Source organism: Macrosteles quadrilineatus, unplaced genomic scaffold (assembly GCF_028750875.1).
Source record: "Macrosteles quadrilineatus isolate MER2022 unplaced genomic scaffold, UCM_ALF_1.0 Scaffold_1__1_contigs__length_201487025, whole genome shotgun sequence".
NCBI classification, from domain to species: domain Eukaryota; kingdom Metazoa; phylum Arthropoda; class Insecta; order Hemiptera; family Cicadellidae; genus Macrosteles; species Macrosteles quadrilineatus.
The window spans coordinates 104,756,696-104,776,055 of NW_026542594.1; positions in this window are offsets into that span (position 1 = coordinate 104,756,696).

Here is a 19,360-nt window from a genome sequence, read left to right on the forward strand (position 1 = left end):
GAGGCGAAGCCGAGTATGTGAGAGCTATTTTCACGTACGAGGCGAAGCCGAGGATGGGAATAATGGAGCAAGTACCGGATAATAACTTTTCGGTACGAGTTATGAACGATACTTTTCATCACGACGCAAAAATACACAAACACAGATTAGCAAACCTCAGTAATATTACAACTATTTTATTTCTCAATTAATTTGATTGAACATCAAAATAAAATAAAATCTTCTAAAAGGAAACCTACGTATATTTCTCAATAAATTTTGTTTAAACATGAAAATAAAAGAATAAAACAACTTTTAACAATACATACAGCTGATTCAAATCATTAAATTAAACCGTAACAAAACACTAGCGCGCGTAGAGAATAAATGGAGAACTAATTGAGAGCGAGGGAAAGTAAATTTAGAGCGAGGGAAAATCAGCTGATCGATTTTCCCTCGCCCTAAATTAGAGCTTGGGAAACGACTACTTTCATTGATGTCAGCTGTTATCGAAAATAGTTACTTTCGTTACGGAGTGATGAAATAGCTATTTCTGCTATTTACCTTTTACAAGTTACAAGTGTAGTAAGAGCGTTTTTACATCACGCAGGTGAATGTTGTGCAACGAGCGGAAGCGAGTTGCATAGTTTACCGAAGTGATGTAAACACGCTCTTGCGTAACGTGTAACGTACAAGATTTTACCTGACCCGACAATATACAGGAGGTTACGAACAATATTTTTCATTATCCATTTCACTCATCTTCTAGCAGTAACGTTCATTTACAAACAAAAGCTAGGTTAGGAAAATTCGGATAGCCTAGGGTTCACTACGAGGGGTAGCGGATTTCTACCCCCGGATATTTACCCCCATGAAAAAACGCCTACGTCATTTTGACGTCACGAGGGGCGGGGCCTATACACGATCGAGAAACAGCCCGCGACTGGAAATCTACCCCCGGACATCTACCCCGGACATCTACCCCCAGACATCTACCCCCGGACATCTACCCCCGGAAATCTACCCCCGGACATCTACCCCCCGTGGTCAGCACTGCCACGTATCGACCAATATTCATTGTTGTAATCGATTTTATTAATTGGTTTATGTAAATCAACGGCTCTTCGGTTAATCATTAGCAATATCCAGTAGTAAGCATGCGACATGTCGTTGTCTTGTTTAACATTATCTTTTTTCCTAATTCAATAAGCTGTAACAGTCCTTTTTCACCCGACCTACTTCGACGATTTTTACATTAGAGGTGTAATTTTAAAGCTTAAGACCCATTGTAGCACATTCTTATATTCCGAGAATGTATAACGCTTAATACTTTAATACTTTTAATACTTAAGTCCTAACTTAATTGGGAAATTCTGCCTTAAAACAAAACTTGTCAACTTATGTCCATAAATAAATGTTCAAAATATCCATTTATAAGAATAACATACAGGAAGTAAATATGCAGGTTCCTGCCAATAAAATGTTAAAATGAAGATTTTTAAGGTAGTAAACAGAATATCTTATCTAGATAAAGTCACATGCCGAGTTTAATTAAGATGTGTCAAGAAATGACGATATTTATGACATTTTATTGATTACCAATAGGAGGAATAAAATTGGGACACCGTAAAGTGTTTACCTCTCAATACCTCAGTAACAAATGATCATAGAGCAATAAATCAAAATAATAATTTTTTTCGAGCTAAATCGGAAGGTGTAAATATAAAAAAAATAAATACCTATATTACAAATATTTAAAGACCTATTTAAAAATATAAAACACACCCCTCTTCTAATAGTCCGATATGGCTGGTTTTGGTTTATTTATTTATTTATAAATGGTTGCGCCATTTTTTACAAGAAAAGTACAATGGTCTTACAGAAAGAAGAAGCAGAGGAAAAACATAGTGTCTTTGCGATTATCACAGGCCAGTACAAAAGTAGTGAAAAACTAGAAAACAACACTTCAATAACAAGACATAAAATAAGATAAATAACAACTATAAATAACAAACTATAAATACAAACTATGAATAACAAACTATAAGTAACAAACTATAAATAACAAAGCAACAAGTTAACAAAACAAGAGATTTGAAAAACAAAACCAGTATAACAACAACAACATAGAACAATAATGATAGCAGTGCAGTAAACCCGAGTAAAACTTTAGTAAAAGAGGCAGAACAATCTTGATGAAAAACAGATAAAACTTGCAGAAACATTATGGTTTCTGGTTTGGTAGATCTTTCCAATGACCTCCTTGAAAGAAACAGATAGTCTTGAGAGGAAACGTCACTCTTTATCATTTCGCTAACTATTTTAAGGAACACCTGCGCTGCCTCTCGGGAAAGGTTACGGGGTACTTCGCGGTAAGAAAATGTAATTTGGTCTTCCACCATATCGCGTACAAGTTTTAATTGTCAACTAATTCTTTGTGTAAACAGCTCGACTTTTAGGCCAATGCAAAACTCCGGATAGTGTATACGACCAAGGGATTAGGCTACTTCAACGTATTACTAGAGGGGAATTGATAATGAAATAATTTATTTATTTATTGATCAACCAGTGGCACGCTTTTTATCAACATTTAATTGCATTGTATTTTTACCTCTGGTAATCAGAAAATAACCTCCTTAAATGATATGTATTAAATTTCATGAACTGCACTCGTGCATGCGCCGTTAGCTGTTACTCTATGTGAAAGTTGGTCAACCTTTTAAATCACTGTCTGGAAGGGTCGAACTGGAAGGGTTGAAGCCCTTTATCAAAATATCATTTTAATTACCATTTTGCGTTGCACTGGATCTTAAGATTTAAGATTACACCTCAGTCATACAAATCGGCGAAGTACTTCGGGTGAAAAATGGCTGTTACAGCTTATTTCATTAGGAAGATAGATAATGTCAAACAAGACAATGACATATTACATGCTTAATACTAGATATTATAGGGTAACGATTAGCCGAAGAGCCGTTTATTTACATAAAGCAATTAATAAAATCAATTACAACAATGAATATTGGTCGATACGTGGCAGTGCTGACCACGGGGGGTAGATGTCCGGGGGTAGATTTCGGGGGATAGATGTCCGGGGGTAGATTTCCAGTCGCGGGCTGTTTCTCGACCGTGTATAGGCCCCGCCCCTCGTGACGTCAAAATGACGTAGATGTTTTTTCATGGGGGTAAATATCCGGGGGTAGAATTCCGGCGACCCCGACAGAATACGATTAAATCGATCTATCGAGAGTCTGCAATTACACTATCCATATTGAATTGTGTACACTATCGATATCGGATTCGAGTTTGTTGTTGGATCTCTGGGTCTGTGAGTTTTCAATTTCAATCGGACTCAAATCATCTACTCAATCCACCTTTTCAAACACTGTACTGCCCTGCTAACCCTTTACTTCCCGGAATTATGAAATTTAATAACAAAAAATTTTACTGTGTATTTTCTTTTTATTTTTTGTATTTTAAGGCTAAAAATGTGTTTTTTTTCTATTTTCCCTCATAGAATTAAAAGTTAGAAATATGTATCCATATGGATACCATGGAAACCTTAAGTACCATTGTTCGCTAATTTTCATACGTTAATAATTTTAATTTTTCTTTGACACTCCCATAGTATCCATATGGATACAAGTTTCTTAAAAGTTGTATCAAATTGAAAAATAAGTTACTTGTTCATCAATTAAAACAAATTCATTTAGAATGAGTACAAATAGACATATTATGTAAAAAACTTTACTCCAATATCACTAGATAGCATCATAAGCCACTCGACAATTTCTTCATCGTCATTCATCTGTAAAATACATTTGATGATTTATAATATCGGACTGAAACGGGATCACATCATTTGTCCGAGTTTTCAACTGTCCGAGTTTGTTAAAAATTACAAAATATTTGAAAAATCATTTGTCCGAGTTTTCAACTGTCCGAGTTTTGATAAATAACTACTGTAATAATAATTAGATAAATCAACTGTCCGAGTTTTCATTTGTCCGAGTTTTTAAATTATTTAAAAAAATATCAAAATATCATTTGTCCCAGTTTTCAACTGTCCGAGTAGGGGCAACATCAAAATGTGACACTGCGCGCCGAGACTAGCGTGTCTAAAGCGCCTCTTCAGAAGTCGATGTGAACCCCTTCTGTGAAGGAGTCAGGCATCGTGCGAGCCGCGAGAGCCCCTCACGTCGAATTAAGAAAAATTATTTTATTTTTATATAAGACTAATTTTACAATTATTAATTATAAAACTGAACTCTCATCACCTAACACAACCAACCAAACTTGCTGATAATATAAAATACCCCCGCCATTATTATATTATCAGCAAGTTTGGTTGGTTGTGTTTGGTGATGCCAGTTTAGTTTTATAATTAAAAATTGTAAAATTAGTCTTATAATAAAAATAATATAATTTTTCTTAAGTCGACGTGAGGGCCTCTCGCGGCTCGCACAATGCCCGACTCCTTCACAGAAGGGGTTCACATCGACTTCTGAACAGGCGCTTTAGACACGCTAGTCTCGGCGCGCATTGTCACATTTTGATGTTGCCCCTACTCGGACAGTTGAAAACTCGGACAAATGATATTTTGATATATTTTTTAATAATTTAAAAACTCGGACAAATGAAAACTCGGACAAATGAAAACTCGGACAGTTAAAAACTCGGACAAATGATTTTTCAAATATTTTGTAATTTTTAACAAACTCGGACAGTTGAAAACTCGGACAAATGAACCTCACCCACTGAAACAAGCATTACAACACTTATAGGCCTATATTTATCATTGTGCAGACTAAAAATACAGACTTATATTGAAGAAAATACAAAAGAACAACAGTATCCATATGGATACTATGGGAACACAGACGACACACCATAGCTATTTAAAAAAATAACCTGTATCCAAAAGGATACTATGGGAACACAGAGGACTCTTTAAATATTGTCAGCATACTCTGTGTTCCCATAGTATCCATTTGGATTCAGTTATTTTATACCAAATATATAAAAAGTAAGTAACAGAAAACTATAATTCAAAATATATTTCAGTAGCTAAAGATGCAATGAAGTGAAATATAATTTTTCTCAGCTTCGTTACTAATTATAAACATAAAAATCTTATCTTGAAAATGTTAAATTTCATGATGTGTCAAAAACCTGGTTTGCATCACTTTGAAATGATATTTTTCTTCTTTTCGCAGGCTTGCCAACACTAGGAAAATTAAAAACCCGTTCTAATAAGCCTAGAAACAAAATGCATAGAGGTATAGACTCAAATCTCTACTTACAGAGAGGTAAAAAAATGAGAAATAATATGTATCCAAAAGGATACTATGGGAAGTAAAGGGCTAAGCACAGTTGTGATAACTGACATTTTTGGGGGAAATGAGATATGGTTACCATGTTATTCTACACATACTTAGGATCATATAAATAGCCTTAAATGCCGTATATGTTGTTGTATTTATTTATAAAACGCTTATTTTCTTTGCCATATCTGCAGTTTAGGAATATGTTTTACTAAGCGCAGTTGTTGTAACTTACATTTACTAGGCTATTTAAGTTGTATCGAACGACAGATTCAACGATTTCTCTTAGGAATGATATGTTACCACAAAATGCTTTAGCAATCCATCAGTTACGGCAATTTAGTTTAGCATCATCCCCATTATTGGCCCAGTATTCCTATAAGTGCCGTGTTGTTAGAAACAAAGCTTTTGTCTCTTTGAATTGAAGTGACCTATTATCATCAAATAATGAATTTAATTTCCTTTATAAAGACATTCCACTTTGTGATATTGATAATAGTATATTTTTGACATCAGCAACGTTTTAACAGAGTTTCTTGTAGGCCTATAAATGATGAGCCTTTCTTTAGAAGAGGTAATTTATTCTGCCAATAATGTAAGCCTAATAAATGAAGCTGTAAATTAAAGTTTTTACAGGCCAATCTGATGAAATAAATTACGACTTGAGAGAAGGGGTTTCTGATTCAGATAATGTAGAATTGGTCAATGAAATTGAGATTTTAACGGGTCAATCTGATGATCTTAATGAAGATGTACCTACTTATGGAAATTACTCATAATAAAACGTCTCAAAAAGTTGGTAACATTTTTTACAACCTTGGGCTATAACAAAACCAATGATAGGATTATTCAAGATATGTCTAGGGAAAATGGTGTCTCACCAAAACCTGATGGGAGGAAAGGATGAGTTCCCCAAAACAAGATTGACGGAACTTCGATTGTTGATCCCCAATGACCATAAAAATTGTTAAAAAATTGTCAAAAGCTGTATTACAATAATTGTTTTACAACCATTAAAAAGCATTTTGATTTAAACTTCATATTACACAACAATTTTAATATAAGATTGGAACTATCTTTAAATTGTTTAACAATCAGTATTATGCAGTATACAAAATAAGTTTTTTTCCACATTAGTAATTTTCCGTTTCTTATTCCAAACACCATTCTCTGATTCTAAAAATTCATAATTATTATTGTCTTGTACAAATGTACCACCATCTTTTCGTATTAAAGTCTGTTGTAAAGTGGGCACATCATCTAAACTTTCACCCTTTTCCACATTAGTAATTTTCTGTATTTTAGCATTCTAATTTTTATTCTTAGATTCTACAAACTCATAATTAGTTTTACCTTGTAAAAAGACATCACCTTTTCTAGTTAATGTCTGACCCAAAGTTGATACATCATCTACAAACTCTCCATCTTTAACATAACCAATTTTACGGTTTAACAATTCCAACTATCGTCTTTTAAATTTAAAGTAGGTTCATTACTAGCCCTGGGTTCTGTTGGCTTATTATATGGATTATATAAACGATAAAATTTATCTATAAACATATTTTTATTTAATAAATAATTCCACTTTCTCTCAATTCCTCAATAATGGAATCTATTTCATTATCCACTCCCGAGTTACCAGCTTGGCGACTTAGCCAAAGAAGTCTTAACCTATCTACAAGCTCATTAGGATCATCCCAATAAATATAGTCTATTTTATTACCAGTCACTTGTCTCAAAACTTCACCAACAGACTTAAAAAGAGGTTTAATTATATTAAGATATTTAGTATGTCTATTACTTGAAATTGGTGCACCATCTTTGTAACTCTTTAAATGTCCATTTGTAGCTTCCAAAATCTCTTTATAATTTTGCAAATCAGCTGAAGTATAATCCTCAGGTTCTTTTAAAGTTAACAATTCCAACAAACCTGTTGTTCCCTTGTAGGTTTTATTTGCAACTGTAACATCATCATTGGCAATTTCAACTTCTTTATTTCCAATAAAAAATTTATTTGCTTCTCGTCTAATACCATATGTAGTGTCTGTCATACTACTTTTACTGAGGTAATTTCCTAAATAGTCTGATGCTAAAAGACCAAAATTAATTTATGTGGGGTGGATGTACCTAATCTGTGGTTGTAATCTTGGTATCATTGGTATTCTAGATGGAGTCATTGGGAGAATCTCTATTCGAGGCCTCTCTGTTTTGGCGGCAATATAGTGGTGATTTTTTTTTCAATTCTTGTAATGGCTCTATTAAGGGTTGGAATGTTTGGAACCTCTCTTCAGCCTCTGGAAACTTGCCACGTTTTAAAGCTCTATATTTTTCTCGTATTTGATTTGCAGAGTCAACCAATTCTTGTTGAATGTTTTTCATCTTTTATTTACATTTTATTTATCTCATTTGATAAAGGATTGTACTCAAACACTTTATCGTGTATTTATGGAACCTTTATGGAACTCTTATTAATACATATTCGAATTTTGTCAGAATTATTTATTGCCAAAGTGTTGTGGGGAACATAGGAGTGATTTGTAATTTCAACTACACTATCGTCGAATTGGGATTTCCCTGTGACGTCTAGAAAGTCTTCAATTTTTATTAATATAAAATTTTAACTTTAGTCCTATTGATTTTAGGAACCTAGCATTTCGCACACTTATGAATAGCTGTCCATTCTTATAAACTCTCATATCTTTTTTATACGACAAGTAATTGTAGTTTCTTCTCCATTAAAGTCAATTGCCTTGTCGTGCTGATCGGCAAATGTTATACTGACAACATCTAAACTTCTCTTATTTACAGGAAAATATATAATATTTCTTGGAACTTCAATAATCTTGTATCCAGGAGGAGCTTCTGGATAAAAGCTGTGTATGGTATGTGATTTGTTGCCATTTAAATAGGACCTGTTTGCAATATTACATTTTACCATAGATAAAACATACTCCCTTAGTAGATTTCTCATCCTAATGGAACAGCTGAAGACAATTTTATTGTTAGTTCTGTACGGTTTATGTAGAGGTCGTGTTTTGTTTACAATTTGTTTCCCGTTAATACAGTCATTTAAAACCTCATTTAACCAAATAATACGATCTAATCATAAACAATAAATTGTCCCCTAGTTATTTAACCTAACAGTAAAGCACAAATAAAGAAATTAACCCTAAAATAATAGAAACAAAATTTCGTCGACACTAGCGCCCAGTGTGGCGTACATGAACTAGACATGAAAAACGAGCTTCAAAATTTACAATGGGATGAGAAGTCTACTTGTGTTGGTTAGTCTATGATTTTACTCTAATCACATTTACATTATTAATGTTTATTTTATTTGTAGATTCGAAGGGAACACCAGGAGTAGAAACACCTTTGAATCCCAATAAAACAGACCCTAAACACGGTTTTGTAAAATCAAATACATGGCTAGAATGTAATGTCGCTTTCATAGTTTTATTATTAGCTGTAAGGAAAAAGTCTGGGATTTGCTTTTGAATTTCCTTTGCAAGCTCAACCACCTCATATGTACCTTCAGAAATTTCTATTGTAACTGGAGCTTTGTGGTCATAAAAGAAAACATCCTCACCTTCTCCAATGGTTAATTTGTTGCCTTTAAGTTGATTTAATTTTGGAATAAGCCCTTTGAATATAAGTTTGAACACACTTCCCCACGCTTTTACGGATCTTATTAATGCTTCTCCATTTGTATGTATTATAACTTTAAGTTTACCATCTACTGTAATAACTGGTTTAAATTATCAACTAAGATCTCTCCTTTTGGTAATGCTATTTTCTCAACTTTGTAATATTATGTTAAAGTATTAAGTGGTTTTTAACATTAAATATAGAATTATAACTTTGAAAATCTACCAATCCAATTACATAATCATCATCAAAAAAATAAATTACGATATGCTGTCCAGTGTGTGCCAGATGAACTGTCTAAATTAACTATTCCGCACTCTTTTACTTTTGGTGTTAGTGTTAGATTTTTTAGCTCGTTTTTTAGGTACACCCCCGGAAGTGAGGCACGTCTTTTGCGGCCTCTAACACCTGGTAGTCGTCCATCTTTTTTATTAAATTTTAATCCCATTCCCATTTTTGCTTTTGCCTTCATCAAATTTGTCACGGCATAAGCTGCTGCTTTTTCAGCGAGATTTGCATCCTTAGCCGTAACTCTAGTCCAAGCTAAGTCTGCTAATCTCATGTCTGCTTTGTTCCGAGCAGCGGTATCGGGATTATTCATGTAGAATATGTCATGCTCTTTACAATTAGAGTCCAGCTTATTTTTTGGATGTACATTTTTGGCTAAATTTTCACGTATATTCGTTCCAGGCCCACAGTACCGATATGATTGAACGTGAAGTGGGAATGGAAGGTTATTTATAAGAGTATTCAATAATCCTCGACCCTTGTAAGGCTTTAAGAATAAACCTTTGCCCATTTTACATGTTTTCTTATCATTTCTTACCATTTTTATTATATAAAAAATGTCTTTTCTTCAACAAAAACACAAATTTAGAATAGTACATATTAAGGAAAATATACCAATGAAATTGGGTCTATTTCCTACCAATATTAGATGTGTTATTTGTGGTCCAAGCGGAAGTGGGAAGACGGTTGTAATTTACAATTTAATTGTAAAAAAGGAAGGATTAAAATTTACAAACTTATATTTAATATCTAAATCTTTAGAACAATAAAAATATAAAAAAAATAATTGAAATATTTAGTTTGTGTGATGAAGTGAAATTACACACGTTTACGGACTGTGAAATCACACCAAATGATGTCGAATAACAGACAGTTGTTGTATTTGATGACATAAACAGTCCAAATATTACACAATTTTTCTCAATGGGTCGACATAAAAATATTAACTGTTTTTACTTGTGTCAATCTTACAGCAAAGTACACAAACATTTACGTGATAATGTACATTTCCTAATATTATTCAAACAAGACGATCTAAATTTAAAACCTGTATATCACAATCATGTTGGTAATGACTTTTCATTTGACCAATTTAAAAATCTCTGTCACCAATGTTGGGATAAAACTAAAAATGGCTTTTTCGTAATAGACAAAGAAAGGCCAAAGAATAATGGCAAATATAGATTTATGTTTGACCAATTATATCAAGAGGGTGGTAAGGGTAAATAAGTAAAAGACTGACGTTTTTTAACATTTGCATTTATTTTGCAGCATTGAATATAACTACACATACAATTTATTAATCCAGGCAGTCCTGGCTATGTCTGATCAATTTTATAATGACCAAGAGCAAGAGTGTTGATGCCATCCTCCAGAATAAATCTCTTGTCATCGTCAAATGATAGTACTTTCTTGTTCATGGTTAAGGTTTGAAGATGATGGATTGTAGATTTAATTCTTGTCACATTCTCATAGTTATCTTGCCCAGTTTCAAGACAGTTCAAATAATGTTGATGTCTAAGGAGATGTTTAACTGTGGCACCATCGGCTCCTTTTGCTTTCTTCACCTCTAAAGCTGGCTTGTCTTCTTCATATAACTATTTTAGTGGAATGTAAGAATATAACTTTGGTCTTAAACCATAATATTCATACACTAGCTGTTGAACCCGTGCTTTGCAACGGGAAGATAGAAACAAAATAGAAACATTTTAATCTTTACATTTGTTGCATATAATAGTTACACATCCCCCAAGGCTTTTAGAAACAAAATTCAACTTTTATGGCCTTAATAGAAACGTTTAAGTTATGACTTTTGAATCTGGTAATAGTGGATACCACCATTTCATCTCCCTTAATAACATATCTTTTTATTTATTATTGAAATTTTAAATTTCCATTTTGAAGTTACTGCTAATTATCAAATTTAAATAAAACTCTTTTTTAAATTTCACTCTTGTTTATATTAAATCACAAATCCTTACATCTTCAGTTTCTTCACTCACAATAAATCATTAGCAAAACTAAGTCAGCTGTTATAAACTTTAGAAATATTGCTATGCCTTTTCAATACAGTCTTTTGAAATATTAAAGAAAACTATATCTATAGTTATAGGTACTATAAAAAATGTTAAACAAATAATTTAGCATTAAAGACAGCAGACAAAACTAATATGATTATCAAAGCATCAAGAACTAAACAATTTAACAGCAAATACAGTGTTTCATTGCATCTCTGATTGTACTCTACAAAAATATCAACAAACAACTTAATATACAAACCAGTTCTTTTAATCAGTTCCATCGTCCATTGGCTTTACATTTTCACACTTACCATAAAGTAAACATAGTAAAGATATTTCATTGATTTTAGAAACAAAAGAACACTGTGTACTACTTAGTTTTATAATATTTTCCTTGGTTTAATTTAATCAGTGGTGTGGCAAAACACAAATAATAAATGTATAAAATAAAGTAAATGTGAACTGAAAGCTATGTTAAGATAAAACAAGAGTATTTTGTATTATCATTTGATAATTAATTATAGTTACACATAAACACAACAGATTTTAAAAAGCAAAAATCAACGACACATTACAGTTTAGTTATTGATGATATTCTTTAGTTTAATTTATGCATGGTTTAGCAAAACACAACAACTTAATTTACCTAAATGTACATATAAAAAACAATGTGATGTGCAAGTTATGTTAAGTTAATCTAACACATGTTAAGGAGTTCGAATCTATTTAAAGTAGCCTCCAAATTCATATAAAACATCTATACATTGTAATTTTCATACTGTTTCCATGAAATCATATTAATAACATTATTTTCATAACTTAAGACACTTTAAACAAATCCAAAGCAGAGCCGGAGTTGATACAGCACCGGTTATAGAATATTTTTTTTTATATAATCATTGAAATAGTTTTAGAATAAATAATCCATGATAAAAGGTTAGATTAAAATAAACCTACCTCATAGTTATGGAAAATATTATATTTAATTTCTTTGTATCAGCTGTCTGAAATTGTAAAATATGCAGTTTAGCAGTTCTTCTTGTACATTTAAATTTCAAAGCAAATGTAAACAAACATTGTTAGTGTTCTCATTGCAGTCATGGAGACCAATCAATATTTACTTTTAAAATCTTCACCTCACAACTTTTAAAGCCAAAGGGGCAAAGCCTACGGTCAGTATCGAAACGTGAATAGTCCTATAATGGTCCTTGGTATGGTAACTATATTTTTGTAAAATTTTAGGCCAGTTTGTTCAGTAGTTTTTGCGCCTATTAGTAATACACATACAGACAGACACCATTAGATTTTTATATAATAGTATAGATAGATAAGAAATGGTCTTTACTATATCCAGAGGTATCAAAATAGTGCAAGTCACATTCTATTTCCTTGTAAAAGTCCTCTGTAACTATAGAATACATTAAATTCGAAAACAATATCAGTTATTTACAGAATCAGTGTCTGTCATTAGAAATATTTTATTCTTAAATTTTGACATATAATTATAGTGAAAATCATACATTATCACTTTACTGATATCCAAAATGGTCATGCCTAAATATATTGGTTTATTAAACTTTACAACTAATTTATTTAAATGTATAACATGTAAATTGTTATCAAACTTTTTGCTACAGTCAAACCTTGGATTAGTGACATATTTTGTTAATAGTGACTCATCTTTGAGATATATATTACGAAACTTGCGTCCATCAAAGAGACTATTACAGTATTTAACAATTTGTAAAAGTCTTTTTCGAAATCATTTTTAGCCCATTTGCGTTTTTCAATATTAAAATTAATATAGGGCACAAGCCATTTAGACTGTCAAAATTTTAAAATTCTACTAGCAGAGTACCCGTCCTTCGTACGGGGTTGGAATATAAGTATAAAATGCTTATTGCAGTTATATACTCAAGCTTTGCGTTTGCAATAAGGGAGGACACAGTTTCATAAAATTTAAAATTTGCTTTTATAAATTTACAGTATTCTATAGTATTACACATCTACCATAGCCATAATGTTCTACCACTTCACCTAAACAATAGAGAAAAATAAATTATCAACAATTCGCAAAATATCACAAATTATTCATGAAATGAAAAACATAAACATAACTGTAAACAATCCTACTTTGACAGTTCTCATTGTGAATCACAGTTTTTTGTTGCTGCTTAGTTCAAATTAGCTGTTTTCATGAATGCAAAAAGATATAGTGCTGCACCCTGTTGGTAAATCTTATAACTTTTTAATGCTTTTCCATATCATAGAACCAACTTTTTTAGTTGAAACAGCTGACTAAATTCTTTAATTCCCTTTAAATATGAATACTCATAAGGTTAACATGATGAACTACAGAGCCACTGGGGCGGAGCCCGAATAGTCTAAGACCAATAGCATAAAAATAGGCCTGACCTGGGCAAAATTAATAACAAAGCAAAACCAACTGGAATGTGTTAGGCATGCACCCCTTAACATTTTGTGAAAATTCCCAACTTTTCCCACTGTAGCAAAATCCGCCATCTTGGAAAATGGCGGACAATCTACAAAAATGCAAGGTTCCACTTAAAAACGTATTGTTCCCAAACCATTCCATCTAGAAATGTCCAATTAGTCTTAGATTCTTCTCCTGAATGTTGTCTACAAGGAAATATCATATTAAACTATGGTAATGTGATTTTAGTAGTAAAATACCCCCGCTGCAGCAAACCTGCCGACTAAGCGAATTTCCATTTGTCTGAATTGATTTTCAGTTAAATATATTTTAATAACATTAGGTTTAACGAGTACCTAGGTTTGCTGTTACAAGGAAACTAATAAAGTGTGTTTTTGAGTAAAATATTGATAGCTTAGTACAAAATAAATAAATTTGCCAAGTTTGATCAAAATATATCCATAAACAAGCGAACTACAACATTTGACAATATTCTCCATAAGAATAACATGGGAATTTTAAATTTACAATTTTTTTAATTTTCTCCGTTACTAATAATCGAACAAAAATACTTTTATTAAATTATTTGTTTTTTTAAGCTCTTTAAAAAGGTCTAAAGAGAAATAGGGAAATTTTGTGTTTTGAGGGTCAAAAGTGAGAAAAACCAATTTTTACCCCATAAAACCCCCCGTAAAGCCCCGTTCCCATGGTCCGATTGTGCTGGTTCGCGAACTCATTCAAGTTTATCCCGCTTTACACCTTTAAACCAAATTTCATCAAAATCGGACAAAAATTACTCAAGTTATCGCGTTCACGGTTAACCAAGGTTTTGTCCTTGGCCGGCCTCACGCGCATGTACATGATTTGTAAATATAAATGTTTTCGTGTGTGTTTATGTGTATGTGTGAAGTAATTTTGACGACGGCTTATGCAAGAAAACATGTTTGACTTTTGAAGACTGAAGAGATTTGAAAATGGGGTTTTAACCCCGAAACTAGTCATCCAAGACAATAGAGGATTGATTGACGACAGGTTAGTAACCTCATTTTATGTCAATAATTATTAGTGTCGCCGGAATAAGGCTGATGCACCATTGACTTAATTGAAATAGCCATTCCATTTAAGTGAACCAAATATATAGGCCTACAATTGAATTTGTTTACTGCAAGTAGACAATCCATTGACGTGAACCAGACGTACCATTGACATATAGCAGTGGATATAGCAGTTAGGCAATTCATTTATGTGAATCAAATGAACCATTGCTTTGGATCCTGCTAGTACTGTAGTCAATTAATTCATTTACGTGGACCAAAATTCCATTGAGTTTGGATACTGCAAATATAGGCCTACATTCCATTTAAGTAAACCTGAAGTAAGCCTACCATTGGCTTTGGATACTGCAAACAGGCATCTATTTGTGTAAACCAAATGGACCATTGACTTTGAATACTGCAAGTAGATTTTATTATTTATGTGAAGCAGGTGTATCATTGATTCATGATACTGGAAGAAAACAATTTACGTGAACCAAATGTACTATTAAGTTTAGATACTGCAAGCACACAATTCGTTTACGTGAACCAGACGTACCATTGACTTTAGAACCTGTAAATATACATTCCACTTAAGTGAGCCATTTATTTGGTAATTCGTACCATTGACTTTGGATGCTGCAAATAGGCATTTTATTTATGCGAACCAAATGTATCATTGACATTGGATACTGCAAGTAGACATTTAATATATAAGAACCAGATGAAACATAGACTTTGGTTCCTGTAAGTAGACAATTCATTTACGTGAACCAGACTTATAATTGGATTTGAATAATGCAAATAGTAATTCCATTTATGTAAATCAAATAGATTATTGACATTGGATACTGCAAGTATTTAATCTCATTTACGAGAAACAGATGTGCCGTTGACTTTAGAAAAGTATTGGATTAATATGCTAGCTCCGCTCAATAATGCAAGCAGACAACTGCATTGTACACCTAGTTTATTATTATTGAGAAAATGAGGTTTATACCTGTTGTTCACGTAGCAGAGCTTCAAGTGGTGTTTATTTATGATATGTTCATACTTTATAACATATTTTAGCAATAATAATGCAAAATATTGTCATCAACGTACACTTTTGTGTATATAGTATCACCACAACTGTGGAATCAAAATATGTTAATATAATTTTATTAGTACTCGTCTTATGTTCAAGTACCTGGGGACCCAGCTTTGCTCGGAGAAAATCATTAGTTTGCTCTGAAAGTAGTTTAGTATTGCACATACATTAATCCACTCCCAAACTCCACACTGCTCACCTTTACTACTTCCTTCACCACTCCCTACGTTGTGGACCTGTTTGGCATCCTTCCCTATACCATTTTAGAATTGCAGATACATAAACGCCACAGACAGTTCCCACACTCTGCACTGCTAGCCTTACTACTTCCTTCCCCATTTCCTACGTTATAGACCTGTTTTCCTCCCTTCTCATAGCATTTTAGGATTGGAGATACCCTAATCTAATCCCCATTAACAGTTCCCACACTCCAGACTGCTCACCTTTACTACTTCCTTCACCACTTCCTACGTCGCGGACCTGTTTCCCTCCCTTCCCATAGCATTTTAGGCTTGTAGATACCTTAATCTAATCGTCATAAACAGTTCCCACACTCCGGACTGCTTGTCTTTACTACTTCCTTCACCACTTCCTACGACGCGGACCTGTTTCCCTCCCTTCCCATGGCATTTTAGGATTGCAGATACCTTAATCTAATCGTCAAACACTGTTCCCACACTCCAGACTGCTCGCCTTTACTACTTCCTTCACCACTTCCTACGTCCCGGCGGACCTGTTTCCCTTCCTTCCTATAACATTTTAGGATTGTAAATACCTTAATCTAATCGTCATTAACAGTTTCCACACTCTGGACTGCTCGCCATTACTACTTCCTTCACCACTTTCTACGTCGTGGACCTGTTTCCCTCCCTTCCCATAGCATTTTAGGATTGTAAATACCTTAATGTAATCGTCATTAATAGTTCCCACACTCCGGCCAGCTTGCCTTGACTACTTCCTTCACCACTTCCTATGTCGTGGACATGTTTTCCTCCCTTCCCATAGCATTTTAGGTTTGCGGATACATTAATCTAATCGTCATAAGCAGTTCCCACACTCCGGACTGCTTGTCTTTATTACTTCCTTCACCACTTCCTACGACGCGGACCTGATTCCCTCCCTTCCCATAGCATTTTAGGATTGTAAATACCTCAATGTAATCGTCATTAACAGTTTCCACACTCTTGACTGCTCGCCTTTACTACTTCCGTCACCACTTTCTACGTCGTGGACCTGTTTCCCTCCCTTCCCATAGCATTTTAGGATTGTAAATACCTTAATGTAATCGTCATTAATAGTTCCCACACTCCGGCCAGCTTGCCTTGACTACTTCCTTTACCACTTCCTACGTCGTGGACCTGTTTTCCTCCCTTCCCATAGCATTTTAGGATTGCAGATACATGAATCTAATCGTCATAAAAACTTCCCACACTCCGGACAGCACGACTTGACTACTTCCCTTACCACTTCCTACGTCGCCGACCTGTTTCCCTCCCTTCCTATAGCATTTTAGGATTTAATTTTCCTATACCTTAATCTAATCCTTATTAACAGTTCCCACACTCCGGACAGCTTGCCTTTACTACTTCCTTCACCACTTCCTACGTCTTGGACCTGTTTTCCTCCCTTCCCATTGCATTTTAAGATTGCAGATACCTTAATCTAATCGTCATATACAGTTCCCACACTCCGAACTGCTTGCCCTTACTACTTCCTTCACCACTTCCTACGTCCCGGGCCTGTTTCCCTCCCTTCCCATAGCATATTAGGTTTGCAGATACCTTAATCTAATCGTCATAAACAGTATCCACACTCCACACTGCTAGCCTTTACTACAATTATAGATAAAAAAGTCCTGCTACATTGTATCGAGTAATCTTTAAGTACCTGGGGACCGAGCTTTGCTCGGAGAAAATCATTAGTTTACTCTGAAAGCAGTCTTAGTATTGCAGTTATATGAATCCATTCCCCACACTCCGCACTGCTAGCCTTTACTAATTCTTTCACAATTTCCTGTGTCGTGGACATGTTTCTATCCCTTCTCATAGCATTTCAGTATTGCAGATATATTATTCTAACTGATACAAACTGTTTCCAGTTCCCACACTCCACACTGCTCGCCTTTTCTACTTCCTTCATCACTTCCTACGACGAGGAACTGTTTCCCTCCCTTCCCATAGCATTTTAGGATTGTATATACCTTAATCTAATCGTCATAAACAGTTCCCACACTCCGGACTGCTCGCCTTTACTACTTCCTTCACCACTTCCTACGTCGCGGACCTGTTTCCCTCCCTTCCAATAACATTTTTGGATTGCAGATACCTTAATCTAATCGTCATAAACAGTTCCCACACTCCGGACTGCAGCCTTTACTACTTCCATCGGCACTAACTACGTCGCGGACCTGTTTCCCTCCCTTCCCATAGCATTTTAAGATTGTAGATACCTTAATCTAATCGTCATAAACAGTTCCCACACTCCAGACTGCTCGCCTTTACTACTTCCTTCACCACTTCCTACGTCGCGGACCTGTTTCCCTCCCTTCCAATAACATTTTTGGATTGCAGATACCTTAATCTAATCGTCATAAACAGTTCCCACACTCCGGACTGCACGCCTTTACTACTTCCTTCGGCACTTCCTACGTCGCGGACCTATTTCCCTCCCTTCCCATAGCATTTTAAGATTGTAGATACCTTAATCTAATCGTCATAAACAGTTCCCACACTCCGGACTGCTCGCCTTTTCTACTTCCTTCACCACTTCCTACGTCGCGGACCTGTTTCCCTCCCTTCCCATAACATTTTTGGATTGCAGATACCTTGATCTAATCGTCATAAACCGTTCCCCACTCCGGACTGCACGCCTTTACTACTTCCTTCGGCACTTCCTACGGCGCGGACCTGTTTCCCTCCCTTCCCATAGCATTTTAGGATTGTAGTTACCCTAATCTAATCGTCATAAACAGTTCCCCACACCAGACTTCTCACCTTTACTACTTCCTTCAACACTTCCTACGTCACGGACCTGTTTCCCTCCCATCCCATTGCATTTTAGGATTACAGATACCTTAATCTAAGCGTCATAAAAAGTTCCCACACTCTGGACTGCTCACCTTTACTACTTCCTTCACCACTTCCTACGTCGCGGACCTGTTTCCCTCCCTTCCAATAACATTTTTGGATTGCAGATACCTTAATCTAATCGTCATAAACAGTTCCCACACTCCGGACTGCACGCCTTTACTACTTCCTTCGGCACTTCCTACGTCGCGGACCTGTTTCCCTCCCTTCCCATTGCATTTTAGGATTACAGATACCTTAATCTAAGCGTCATAAAAAGTTCCCACACTCTGGACTGCTCGCCTTTACTACTTCCTTCATCACTTCCTACGTCGCGGACCTGTTTCCCTCCCTTCCAATAACCTTTTTGGATTGCAGATACCTTAATCTAATTGTCATAAACAGTTCCCACACTCCGGACTGCACGCCTATACTACTTCCTTCGGCACTTCCTACGTCGGGGACCTGTTTCCCTCC